Source organism: Eptatretus burgeri, chromosome 10, assembly GCF_056783735.1.
Source record: "Eptatretus burgeri isolate ZD-2024b chromosome 10, Ebu_testis_v1, whole genome shotgun sequence".
NCBI lineage: Eukaryota > Metazoa > Chordata > Myxini > Myxiniformes > Myxinidae > Eptatretus > Eptatretus burgeri.
The window spans coordinates 27,408,378-27,423,377 of record NC_140970.1 but is presented as its reverse complement, the minus strand read 5'-3'; the positions used below and the strand labels follow the sequence as shown (position 1 = coordinate 27,423,377).

At 32.7% G+C, this 15,000-nt stretch overlaps 2 long non-coding RNA genes across 2 annotated transcripts in view; one reads left to right on the top strand and one right to left on the bottom strand.

Annotated features, from left to right (window-relative positions):
- LOC147018151 (uncharacterized) overlaps positions 1-760 on the top strand; it is a 1,577-nt gene extending 817 nt beyond the window's left edge. The window contains exons 2-4 of the long non-coding RNA XR_015062788.1: positions 1-58; positions 369-426; positions 650-760. The exon at positions 1-58 is cut by the window's left edge and continues 101 nt beyond it. This is a non-coding gene — a long non-coding RNA (uncharacterized LOC147018151). The remainder of the gene's footprint in view (positions 59-368; positions 427-649) is intronic.
- Positions 1-15,000, bottom strand: part of LOC147018150 (uncharacterized) — a 116,848-nt gene that overhangs the window by 26,414 nt on the left and 75,434 nt on the right. The gene's annotated exons all lie outside the window — the stretch shown is intronic.

The window sequence follows — 15,000 nt, the reverse complement described above, 5'->3', positions numbered from 1 at the left end:
TCAATGAGTGGCACGAAGTCTTATCACGTCCTATCATCTCGAAGGAATTAAACCAATGGTGAGACACGTGTGTGTGTGTCTGTCTTCCTACCTACCTCTCTCTGCTCTTATTGAAGAGATCAATGATTTATAATGACCGGTCTCTGATCTCGAATGAATTAAACCAATGGTGAGACACGTGTGTCTATGTGTGTCTCTGTGTGTGTGTGTGTGTGTGTGTGTGTGTGCGTGTGTGTGTGTGTCTATGTGTGTCTATGTGTGTGTGTGTGTGTGTGTGTGTGTGTGTGTGTGCGTGTGTGGGTGTGTGTTGCTTTCCCTGTCTGTCTGTCTCTTCATCTATACCCTTGACTTTTTTTTTTTTTTTTCAGCACTATCGCACAACATCAGCTGTTGAAGCAATCTTGTACAACACATGATTTTCTGGAGGTAAATATTTCTGAATTATTATTAATATCACTCTCTCTTTAGAATGTCGTCTAATGTTGGTTGCATTATTAGTTTGAACGCGGTTTTGTCAGTACACTGGAATTAATTTTATTGACCTTGAAAGGATGACAGGCTGAGTCGGCCTCCTGGTGTGTTAATTCAGTGGTCAACGAGGCTTACTCATATTACCATGTAATTATTATCCACTTTTGTTTCAAAACAGAATATGGTGTCTGAGTTTCGAAATCACAAGACATCTGGAGAAGATTGCTGGGAAAGATTATACATTCTCGCAAATGAATATTTAATATTTTCAATATTAATAAATTATATTTGTTTTGTATACAATTACTTGATTCTGAATTACAAGAAGAGGATCAAAACATGAAGGGAGGGTAGGTGTGCCCCCCAATGACCCATCACCCTCATCCCATCCCTCCCCTCCCCATGTGTGTGTGTGGGGAAGGGTGGGGGTGGGATGAGGGAGGTGGTGGGTCAAAGGTGGGGCGCACAGGGGGATGAGGGGGTGGGGCTTGTGTGGGAGGGGCTTGTGTGGGCGGGGCTTTGGTGGGGCGTGTGTGGGCCGGGTGTGCGTGGGGGTGGTGTGGGTGGGGCTTGTGTGGGAGGGGTTTATGTGGGCGGGGCTTCGGTGGGGCTTGTGTGGGCGGGGTGTGTGTGGGCGGGGTTTATGTGGGTGGGGCTTGTGTGGGAGGGGTTTATGTGGGTGGGGCTTATGTGAGCGGGGCTTCGGTGGGTCTTGTGTGTGCGGGGTTTATGTGGGTGGAGCTTGTGTGGGAGGGGTTTATGTGGACAGGGTTTATGTGTGTGGAGTTTTTGTGTGGAGCTTGTGTAGACAGGACTTATGTGGGAGGGGTTGATGTGGGCAGGGTTTATGTGGGCAGGGGCGAATGTGGATGAGGTTTGTGTGGATCAATGGATGGGTGGAGAGATCGGTGGACGGGTGGATGAGTGGAGCTTGTGTGGATGGGTGGATAATTTTTTAATTAAATAAACATGTTGTGTGTGGGGGAACTAATTAACTAATCACTAATTATGTGAATATGGGTGGAGCTTGTGTGTGTGGAGCTTGTGTGGAGCTTGTGTGGAGCTTGTGTGGAGCTTGTGTGGGGTTTGTGTGTGGTGGGGTTTGTGTGGGGTTTGTGTGGGAGGGGTTTATGTGGGTGGGGCTTGTGTGGGTGGAGTCAAAAAGGGGCGGAGTCAAAAAATTTCAATTTATTGGAGCTTGTGTGGGGTTTGTGTGTGGTGGGTTTGTGTGGGGTTTGTGTGGGTGGGGCTTGTGTGGGTGGAGCCAAAAAGGGCGGAGTCAAAAATTTCAATTTATCTTTGTCTTTTGTAATTCCTGTGAATAAAATGAACCTAAAATCTCTTCCCCTTCCAAATCATATATCTTATAAGTCCAAGGAACCGTATCTATTACATCAACAATTTTAAAAAGTTCTTTCGTCCATCGTTCAGTAAAACCCTTTTCAAAATGAGATTTCCACCTATATATTCTTACGATATCACCAACTTTGAACTTAGGTTTTCTGACATTAATCTCTTTTTCATATTTTAATTTTGTAAATGTTTCTGATGGCTTCATATTCGTTGACGTGTGAATCGTGTCATTATACTTATCCACAATATCCTGAATAAAAGATAACCATTGTTGTGAACCGAGTTGTGTGAATTTTTTATATAGTCTCTCTTTTAAGGTACGATTAAAACGTTCAACAACAACTGCCTTCCCTTCATTAAAGGTACTGTATAATGTAATACTGTTATTTTTTAGAAAATTCATAAATGTCTTATTATAAAACTCTCTACCCTCATCAGTCCACAATTTTTTAGGTTTTCTCTTACTTTTATTAAATATCTGTTGAAAAGCTAACATAAGAGTATTACCTGTTTTGTTTTTTAAAGGGACAACCCACGCATATCTACTCCTCAAATCAATAACGGTTAAAGCATACTTGTACCCCTTATCATTATTGAGTTCAATCAAATCAGCAGACCAGATATAATCTACTTCCTTGGAATAAACTTTCCTTCTCTGAAACTTTGTGAATATTGGTTTATGTAATTCATCAGCTAATTGCTCTTCAGTCTTAATGGCATCATTAGAGCCTATGAGTTTTTTGAATTTCCAAGTCCAAGTTTCAATTTAGCACTAATCATCTTCTTCACGATGAACCTATCAACTTTTTCTCTCAAGGTTGGATTTTGTATCAGAGACAAATTATACAACATTTCTCTATCGGCTTCATGCTTTTCTTCCAACGTTGTGGTATTCCCATAATCAATATCGTGTCTCATGCACACTTCATCAACTCTATTGATTGGTTTACTCCAGGATTTAGGATTGTCTGCCTCATCTAATCTTTTATCCAAGTTTGTGCCTGGACCACAGAAAGAATACCCTGGAAGATGTAATTCCCCTGGTATTCCAGTAGTTGTAAATTTACTTCCTGATAAAAACTTTTGTATATCTCCTCCGAGTTTGTGTTTGGAGATAAATTGATTTTTTTTGAACCACACACCGAACATATACCTTTTTGGATAACCCTGTTATTTTTACTTTTAATATATGAAATATTTTTAGTATTAGTTTTCTTTTTACATTTGAGACAATAACTCATTTATTTATGTGAAAAAGTCCTGCAGAGTGCAAAAACCTTTTTAGTTTCCAACATGCACATTTGAATCTTAATTTTTAAAACATAAAGAATCCTAAGAAATGCCTTCACTCTCTCCTCCATTTATTTAAGAAAAAACTTGAATTAAAATGAATAGCTTGACGATGTCAATAGTCTTGAAGAAAATATTGCAAATAGACTTGTCAATTCTTTGTTTTCCTCCTCGGTGGGTTGAGTTATTTTCTGTAATACCGCCAATCTTTTTGTATCTCACTGGTTTCCATATTTTGATATTTATTTTGTCTCGCTCTTTCCTCCCTCTCCTCCCTCTCTCTCTTCTCTTTTTCCTCCTTCTCTTTCTTCTCCCTCTCCTCCTTCTCTCTCTTCTCTTTTTCCTCCTTCTCTTTCTTCTCCTTTTCCTCCTTCTCTTTCTTCTCCTTCTCCTCATTCTCCTTTTCCTCCTCTTCCCTCTCTTCTTCAACTCCTTCCTCATCCCTTACTATCCTTGAATCGTTTACACCCCATAGAATATTATACATATATTCATCAGGATTTCTTGTTATTCCTGCATCGAAAATAATTTTTTTTACAACAGGAAACCAATAAAATTTCTTTTGAATTTCTAAAAGAGCCTTACCTTTTCTTAACTTTATAATTTTTTCATTATTTAACATTCTAATTAAATCTAAAGTTGTCGGTTTATCAACATCAGCATAATGCCAATCTTTTATTGAAAATACCTCATTCTTATGTTGTAGAACATATTTATTAAAATACCGAATACCCTTTTCTTGAAGGTATGCTTGGACACAGAAATGATAATTTTCTTGAAGCCTTCTTGCTGTCATTTATGTATTAGAAATATATGTTAGAATAATATTATGGCACGAAACACCTCCCCATCTTCCCATAGTTAAATCATTTTGTATTTCCTTACTTATTATATATAATCCTGTTTTTTCTGTTTTCATGAGATAAACAAGGGCAAAACCATTATTATATTTACCCTTATTAAATTCTTTTATTTGTTGTTTACTAATCGTGGACCCACAAAACTCATTCTCGATACCAAGTGGATAATATTCTTCCTTACGAGACTGATTTAATTGTTCCAGGTCTTCGAGGTTAATTTTAAATGACCAATTATACCCTAAATCATTCATATCATACCCCCATTGTTCTATTCTCATACAAACGATACGCCCTTCTTTATAAAAATTTATTTTAATTCGAACTGTGAATTCTGTATGACCTGGAGATAATATCAACACTTCTGTATCTTTGGAATACACAGCCGTTTTATTCAAGTATATATATTGTGATAAATCGCTTAATCTCACCAAGTCATTCGCGTCAGTTGGGCTTGGATAATTTTTTAATTTATAAGCATTTTTCATGTTAATATTTTTGTTTATATTATATTTATGTCGTTCAGCCTGTGCCTTTGTATAATAATTTGATAAATCAATATCCAGTTCTTGAGATACACCAAAGATAGAACCATCTTTACCAACATAAGTCATTTATATTAGATTAAAAATAATATCATAAAATTTTTTATTTTTGTTGAGTTGAAATAACACATATAGACATAATTGACCACAACACTTGGAATTTAATTCTTGGACTTGAAATGTTTGATAAACACCATTCTGTAAGAATTTTATGACTTCAACAGGTGGTGGAAGACCAAAACTATCAAAATAATATTTGTCTTGATTATTAAAAATACAAACCCAATGAGAACCGTTCCCATTATTATCTTCTAAGTTCATAATAATATTCTTTGTATGTTTCGGCACATTTGTTAATTCATCTCTCATACAAATAACCACATTTTGAATTTTTAATTTCTTACAATATTTGGCAAGTTGTAAATTTGATGTTGTATTCTTTCCAAATTCTTTCAACCACTCATCAATGCTCATTTATTTATTAGAAAGATATAATCCATTACCTCTTTTCGTTAATTTTACACCTGCTTGTGCAATAGAAGAAAGCATATCTCCAACTAACAATCTCGCTTTATCAGGCAGACCTTCAAGTTTTTCAGCAAAATCTACAATTACGCCACTTCCACTAATTTGTTTCTCCAACTCTTTGTTATGTCTTTCCAATTCTTTTTGAGCCTGGAGTTGAGCCTTCCTTTCGTTGGCAGTTTTCACCGCTGTTGAAATACCACCCGTCAATGCTCCAACCGCACTTAAACCAGCAAATAAAGGAATTAGAAATGGGAGAAATCCTCCACTCGTCTCTCTTATTGAATATTTTTTCAACATTGGTTTTGTCATTTTAATTTTAAGTGAGCCAGTGTCATTCAAGATTTTAACCTGTTCTCTTGTGAGCAAAACATCAATTCTTACTGCTCCTTTTCTCTGAATTGTATTAACGTTAATCGTACAAGGCTTTTGATTTTGAACACAAGATGATAGTTTATGAAGATTGATTTGATTAACATATACCCCAGTTGGTACTTTGCCACTCATTTATTTAACAAAAAATTATGTGAGACTAATCATCACACCATTATCTGTATTAATCTGCAATTCTGTTTCTTCCAAAAGCAAACAATATGTATCAACTTCTTCACTCTCTCCTCTTTCAATGTATAGGGAAGTATCCACTCGATTAGACTTTATAGTTTCCTTTGGGCGCTCAGGTCAAACGCATAGATTGTATACAAACTTTTAAATGCTGTCATATCCAAAATAGGTTCTTTATTTCCATTACTTTCACACACCTTTTGGTAAGACTTGTATGCTTCAGCAAAATCATTTTTTCCCAATTAATTTCCAATCTATCTCGTGGATAAAATGTTCCATCTAGAGAAACGCGAAGTTGTTTCACCTTAGCATTATCACTCAATGCATTATTCTTATCAGTCGCAGTATCACCATCTGGCTTTTTAAAAATGATCCACAGATATCGTGGCTTTCCTTCCAGAACACCCAAATTCCACGTGTAAGTAGTTTGATTGAGTTTAACGTGTTGACATCTTCTTTTGAGGTATGATACACTGAGTGGTTTCTTTGAGTTAAGTCTTCGATTCAACATCTCTTCTGTTTTAAGATTAGGAGTATATTCACTGATATACCAACTCATCTCCTCAATTACAAATTTATTCTGATCACCAAAAGCATTACCAACACCAAAAAGCAATCTATTTTCATTATCATTCCTTTGTAGTTGAAATCTAATTTTAAGACCATACAGAACTTTATCATGATCACAAAATCCAAATATACCTTTAAGAGGAACCGCCACAGTAAAACTATTTTCTGCTTTTGTATCATCATTATACGCTCCTTTCCTTTGAATATATCCAGGGTCTGTGTTTGTTCCCGTTGACATATCAGGAATAAAACCTTCGACAGACCCCTTTCCCATTCTATCACTGAATGTATAGAGTGTAAATTTTATCATTTCAGATACAGCAGAGACATAATCAACCGCTTCAACTTCTTGTGTTCCAATATACAAACGCACACTATCAAACATTTTCCAGAAGAAATCATTTACAAGTGTAGCGTTTGTGTTATTCCCAGCTTTAGTGAATTTAAATTTACACAACAAGAAACTTTCGGAGAGATTCAAATAGGTTTGTTGATTATTTATTTCAAAACTTTTTGTACCATTCGTATTCCAGTCTGTTCCAGTTATTGCATTTACCTTGAAGTAATCTTCTTTTTTAGTGGAGTTTGAGATAATAATAGTATCATCCAAATCATAGATACTATCAATTGCTTCCATACTTGTATTTATTTAGGAAAAAAGATGTTAAAACTTTTGAAACCCTGATCCAAGTATTTGAATTATTTTCTGTCGTTCTTGGTGGGACAACTGAGTTTTGCCTTTCTTAATTTCTTTTATTGCTTGTAATTTATGAGATTCCTTCTGAGCATCTTTTATACTCTTTACAGCACCTGCTACATTTCCCACAGCAGAAGCAGTTGAACCAATTAGATCTTTATGTTTAAGAATAGTTGAACCAATACCCATGAGAGTATCAATTATCCCATCTCCTCTAAATTGATGTCCAACACCCCTTTGTCTCTTAGGTTTATAGTATCCTCTACCAAGATACATACCTTCCTCCTTGTAGTATGGGGAAAGGAACATCCCATCCCCTGTAATTATTTTATATTTTCCCAACTCGTGTTTCCTCACAATAACCATCGTATTTATTTATTGGAAAACTTCACGTAGGTGAATTCTGATGGATATAACTTCTCCATTAAAAGAAATCACACGATTATCTTGGTCGGTTATCCTAAAATTTACTCTGTGTATGGTTTTTCCTGACACAGGTAGATAAACCAAATTTTTGGGTTCCATATTGAATTTATAACCAATTGGGGTTGAGTATGCACTGAATGAAAATATTGTATTTGCTTTTTTCCATCATTATAAGCACCATCAATCAAATCAAAGTGAATTAACACCGAATTTATTCCTGAGGATATTTGAATGACATTATCACTGTAAAACGTCCCATTAGTTTCAATCTTTTTGAGGAGAAACCCAATAACTCTCTAAATGAATTATCAATTGTGAAATCAACCTTGTAGTTATTTTTAACTTTAATCGTTGATTTTGAAGTATGTTTTTGAATGTTTATAACAATATTTTTTGGTTCATCACCCTGTTCTTTCATAAGACGAGCAATTTCGGAAGATATTTGAGAAATCTCATATGCTCCGGGTGAGACTGTTATCGTTTTGTATCCACTTCCGGGATTATAACTAAACTTGTCATTTTTATCAGTTATATTAAATAAGGTATTATAAGTTTCCATGGACAATAAAGATGCCTCATATTCTTTTGTTGTGTCAAGTTGTAGTGGGTATGGGAATGAAGATGTGTGGTCGCTTGTTGTGAAATTGAAACTAAGGATTGTGCTTCTCATCTTATTTAATATGAGATAAAATGTCTTTATATTGATATTTATTAATTATTTTCATGTTCATCAACTGGTCTAAAATGGCTGATGCTTCATTAAAACAATTGTTATTTCCAGCCTTCTGACTGCCTAACAACAATAACAGTCTATTAACTAATTGCGATGGGTCATTTGGAAGAAAACTAACACCTGAACCAAGGATACTTAAAGCCTGAATAATGTGTTTCTCCTTCTCATTCTTCCTACTTTTACCAGAAAGAATAACCTTATAATTTAGAGTGTTCAGCAAATCAATATATACTCTATCATCATTATTTTCCATATCCAATGGTTTATCAATATACTTTGATTCATCCTTCACAGTTGAACCTTGTCTTCCATCTTTTGTGAGAAGAAACATTAATCTCGGAGTTAGTTTAACAGGGGGTTGAGCAGAACTTAAGAACCTTAATTCATCATTAAATATCAATACCTTTTCTTGAACAAGATGAAATATTGCTGGTTGTTCTGTTGGAATGAGTCCTGCTTTGGTTTTTGAATCCGCTGAATATTCATTGTTTTGAACAGCATTCACAATATAATCAGGGGGTTGATTAATCTCTTCCAGTTGTTGAAATAAACCTTCATCATGTTCTAATTCTCCAATATGCTCTAATTCTTCCTCCGTCATTTGACTGAAATCTTTTAACATTTGGAGCTTTCTGGGAGTATATTCTACTGTGGGAACTGTGGAAACATCTTTCATTTTTTCTTGGGAAGTTTTTAAAAGTGGTTTAAAAAATTTCTCTTGTTTTCTTTCAAATGCTTCTTCGCCCGTTAGTTTCTGTCTGCGTTTCTTCTTTATGTCTTCCTGTTGTTTTACAACTTTTGAAACCAACTCTTGATGTTCCTTAAATCTTCTTGCTCTTTCTTTTACATCCATTTATTTATTGTAAAATATCATTTAATGAATTGTAAAGATCAACAGGGAAATTTTCCTTTTCTTCATCATTCAAGTAGATGTGTTCAAATAAATCCTTTTCTTTAAATATTTCATCAAATTCTTTATTAACATTAATGCGAGTTGTAATTTCTTCTTCACTAATACTTGCATCTCTGCTTTTCATACGTTTGCGTTGAGTTTCTTCATCAACATCAAAACCGAATGATAAAATCTTCACTCCACTCAGATGTTTAATAATTTGTCTCGTTCCTTCTGGATTAGTTTCTAATATCCCAACACCACCAGATTTTAGTTTCCTTAACTCACTCTTACAATGTGAATATTTTGTTGTACCAAGAGAAACCTCCTCAAACATTTGACCTTCATTCCTCAATCGCATATGTTCCTCCACTGAAATATAGTGATAATCTTCACCTTTTACTTCTCCAGGTCTTATTGCTCTAGTTGTTGTTGATACAATGCGTATCACGGGGTGTTTTTAAGTAAATTTACAATATTCTCATTTGTACTACACAAGAACCTTGATTTATGAAAGTTTTTTCCAGAAGCAGATTTACCCACAAGATTTATAATAATAGTTGTCATTTATATATGTAATTGTTTATAAAACAAAAAATATATCCCTTAATATCTCATCTTGTTTCACAACAATATATTTATATTTTTCAGTCGTGTGCTTCATATAATCCTCAAATTTCTTTTTACTACATAATGTAGAACAATTATCTCTCCAAAAATTATTGATATCTATTGAATTTAACTTGAATAAAATAAAAGTATTAGCATTGTTTCTGATGGAACGACGAGGAAGTTGAAAGTACGATTGACTAAGATAAATACAATTACAAGAAGAATGTCTCCCTCTTGTGTAGTAGCTGTCCATTACCGTTTGGTTTCTCTCATTAACACAATCATCAAAGATAACGAGGTTCTTTTTGATTTATCCAAATCTTGGGGAGACGGTATATCATCCGTATTATCACTAAGAATACAAGTTATAGGATTTGATTTCTTTTTACATCTCTGTGTATCACAAAATAGTTGAATTATATCTTCAATGTTATAATCATTTAGGTTTTTTTGACGTTTAAATAAACCGATTATATCTTCTTTTTGAAGACCAGCATTAAAACCTTGTGAGAGTAGTTGATACTCTGGTTGAAAACTCGACTTTGTGAAAATTATTAAATTGTCATAATCTAAAAAGTTGGGAGTGAGGAGCATTTTTAAAAGTAAGCAGGTTTTTCCACATCCACTTGAACCAACTATGAGACATCTTAATGAATTTGGGAGATTTTTATGGTTGTTAAATTTTATCTTATTTTCCCAAATAGGTAAAAAATCATTCATTTATATATTTGAAAAACAGGTTATTTAATTTATTATTGGCTTTTTTAGAAACTCTATATTTTATCCTAAGTTCAGGTTTAATTTCAAGATAATCCATTATTTTATTTATACAATATCTTGTGTTGATATTTCCCTGAAAATTACATCCATGAATAATATACAACAACAATCCTTTGAACATTTCTCTTATACGTTCAGTTTCTTCCCTTGTAAGGAAAGGTGTGTTATCATCCTCATACTTTACATTCATTTCTCTAATCAATCTTGTAAAGTAATTCATTTTTGGTGTAAATCTAAAAGAATTATTTTCCTTTTTATATTTTTTATTATCATTAATTAGAAGATAATCACAGAATATACATTGTTTATAGGCTTTTGACTCTGTGTTTAATCCCCGTCTTTCACACGCAGGACAATTCTCAAATTTGTCATATGGAGAATCAGGAAAGTCTAGCATATTTATAAAGTAAAACTTTACTTAAACTGAAATTCATCTATACTTTCAGTTGTATATTACCATCGATATCGATATACTTTTTTCATTATCAGATTCAACGACAACATTTTTTATATTAAAGGTAATTTTAAAATTATCGTTAACTACTATTGAACGAAATGTCATTTCACCTGATATATTAACATCCTTTATTTCATCAGGATTTACATCTTTAGGGTTGTTGAAAAAAATACAAATTTCTCCTTGCATATTACAGATGGTCTTATCTTTTCTTTCTAAAGCTTCATCCATAAGGTTTTTGTTCTTTGATACTTTTTCTTGTTTCATTGCTTTTTCTAGTTTTGAATATATTACTAGAAGGAGAGGAGAAACTTTTGTTAGAGATACTTTAATTGATGTTCTACCAGGTATACTAAAAGCCCTTCCACTGAAGGAAATTGAAGAACTCATATTATTTACCATAATAGTTTTTATCCAATAGTTGTTATATTTATCTTTGTTCAATTTTACATCCTTGACATATTTCTCAGTATCTTTAACAGATGAAGAGATTGATTGAAACTTGTCTTTTGTGTCTTGAAACATTGTATTTATTAAGTGAAAAAGTTGGAGGATAAAATGGTTTTAAGCACAGATTCACCTGTAAAACAAACGAAATTTTCATCAAGAAAATTTTAGTTTAAGCAAAGTTTTATTCTATAAATATGGTGAATACAACGTACTGCGATGTTTGTAATCACGAATATAAACATTATAGAAAACACCTCCGAACCAACAAACACACATTTAATCTGTTTCATAAAATATCTCCTCTTGAGTTGGAAAGAAAACATTGTGATATCTGTTCAAAGGATGTTTTGAAGAGTAGTTATAATAAACATCTTCAATCACAAAAACACAAGAAAAAATGAGTTTAAAGTAAAGGGAGACTATTATATTGAAAACACTGATGGGGCATTTAAAGGGCATATAAAAATAAGGATTTTTCAATTTGGAGAACCCGGTCCATCATCAATAGCTGAATCAATTGAAATAGTGAAACCTGATGTTGAAAATTTTATTAAAAAGACATTAAAAGAAATGAAAACTTTAAAGTTTTATATGGGAGTGAAAATGAATATGAAAAGACAAGATGAAGAACAAACTCCTTATATGAGAACAGATCTTCATTTTATAACATCATTTCAAGATTTTTTGAATAGTGGGGTTTATGAAGAACTATCAAGACAAGAGGAGGATGTTGATAATACAGTGGTAGGAAGTGGATTCAATATTAAAAAAATCATCTTTTTAGATATACACATTCTAAAATCAAACCCTCTTAAAGCTTCTTCTTATATTGAATTACCAAAAGAAATAAAACTAAAGAAGGCAGTTGTTAATATTAAGAACAATGATAATAAATGTTTTCTCTGGTCTGTTCTTGCTCACTTACATCCACCAAAATGTAATTCAGAAAGAGTAAAACAATATATGAAATATGAGAATACCTTGGACATTAAAGATTTTAAATTCCCAATGCCACTAACAGATATTCCTAAATTTGAGAAAAAGAATAATCTTTCTATTAATGTATATGGATTAACGGATACAAACAAAGTTCAAATATTAAAAATTTCAAACAACTATAAAAATGAAGAAACACACATTGATCTTTTATATTTTAGTGTTGGAAAGAATTCACATTACACATACATCAATAATTTATCAAGATTAATCTCTTCTCAGGTATTCAGAACAGCAAACAAAATATATCCTTGTAAGCGATGTCTTAATTCATTTCATACAAAAGAACGATTAGAACAACATTCAAAATATTGTAGTAATCATAAATCAGCTGTAATTACAATGCCTAAACCTGGTGAAAAGATTTCTTTTGAAGATTATAATAAATCTATCATGCACCCATTTGTGATATACGCTGATTTTGAGTGTATCCTTAAAAAGATAAATACTGCTTCTCCTAATCCAAAAGAACCATATACAAATAAATATCAAAAACATATTCCTTGTGGTTTCTGTTATTATATCAAATCATCTGTTGGAGAAAAGTATAACAAACTTGAACATTATCGTGGAAAAAATGCTTCACAAGAGTTTGTAAAACGATTAGAAAAGGATTGTATAAGACTCACTAAATTAATGAAAGAAACAAATGAACCGATGAAATTAACCAAAGAAGAAAAATTAGAATTTAGAATGAACAATATCTGTCATATTTGTGAGGGGGAAATTAAGGAGTCTAAAGTTAGAGACCATTGTCATCTTACTGGTAAATATAGAGGTCCCGCTCATTCCTGTTGTAATCTTAATTATAAATTACCTTCTTTTATTCCAGTCTTTCTTCACAACAGCGCCAACTATGATACACATCTATTTATAAATGAACTTTCAAAAACACCAGGGAATATTTCTGCCATAACAAACACAAGTCAAAAGTATATTTCATTTTCAAAAATGATATTCACAAAACCTTTAACTCGTATTAGGTTTCTAGATTCTTACAAGTTTATGGGAACACCACTAGCCTACCTCGCATCAAATCTAAACTCCACGGACTCTTTTCCAAATCTTAATTCATTCTTTCCAAAAGAGGAAATTCTCACTAAAGAGGAAATTCAGATTAAAGAGAGAATTCAAAGTAAAGAGGAAACTGTAATTAATGAAGAAATTCTAACTGAAGATGAAATTCTAATCATAAAGAAAATTCGAACAATGAATGAAATTCTAACTAAAGAGGAAATTCTGATTAAAGATGAAATTCTGATTAAAGAAGGAATTCTTACGAGAGAGGAAATTCAAACAAGGAATGAAATTCAAAGTAAAGAGAAAATTCTTACAAGTAAGGGAATTTATCCTTATGATTATATGGATTCATTTATGAGATTTAAAGAAACACAACTTCCATCAAAAGAAAGTTTCTATAATAACCTTTATGAAGAAGAGATAAGTGATAAGGAATATAAACACGCACAAGAAATATGGAAATTATTTAAGATAAAGAACCTTGGAGAATATCACGATTTATATCTAAAAACAGATGTTTTATTGTTAGCTGATGTGTTTGAGGCTTTTAGAACACTCTGTCATAATAAAAATTGTTATGGATTAGACCCTGCCCACTATTTCACAGCTCCTGGTTTAGCTTGGAGTGCAATGTTGAAAATGACAAAACAAGATATAGATTTAATCAGTGATGTTGATATGCTTTTGATGATTGAGAAGTCCAAGAGAGGTGGAATATCACAAGTATGTTCAAAAAGATATGCGAAAGCAAATAATAAATATCTCCCAAATTATGATAGTGAAAAAGATAGTAATTATTTGATGTATTTTGATGCTAATAATTTGTATGGATGGGCAATGTCTCAATCTCTACCTTATGGTAAATTAGAGTGGGTGGAAGAAAAGGATTATGAAAAGGCTTTGATGAATATTGTTATTTCTTCTCAAGAGGAATTGAATGACGAAGAAGAAGGTTATTATTTTGAAGTTGATTTGAGGTACCCGAGTGTTCTTCATAATAAGCATAAAGACCTTCCTTTTGCATGTGAGAAAGAAACCCCAAAGAAAGAATGGTTCAGTGATTATCATAAAAGTTTTAATATTAAAGGCAAATCAACAGAAAAGTTATTAACAACATTCTATGATAAAGAGGGATATGTTTTACATCAGAGAAGCTTAAAACAGTTTTTGAGAGAAGGATTGAGAGTAGCTAAAATTCATAGAGTTTTAAAATTTAAACAAAGTCCTTGGGTGAAAAAGTATATTCAATTCAATACAGATATGAGAGCAAATACAAAAGTAAAATTTGAAGGGGACTTTTATAAATTAATGAATAATGCTGTATTTGGAAAGACTATGGAAAATGTTAGAAACAGGCAAAACATTAGATTCGCAACATCTTGGAAAGAAGCTTCGAGATTGATAAATAAACCAAGTTTTGAGAGAGAAGAGGTTTTTTCAGAGAACTTTTCTGCAATTCATATGAAAAAGGAAAGTATTGTAATGGATAAACCAATTTATATTGGAACAGCAGTTCTTGATTTATCAAAGATATTGATGTATGATTATTTGTATAATGACTTAAAGAAAGAGTATGGTGAAAATGTTTCATTGTTGTATATGGACACTGATAGTTTTATCCTAGATATAAAAACTGATGATGTTTATGAAGATATGAAGAAAAATATTGGAGTATATGATACAAGTAATTTCAGCAAGAAGAGTGAGTTATTTTCCAAAAAGAATGAAAAGGTTATTGGTAAGTTTAAGGATGAGTTGGGTG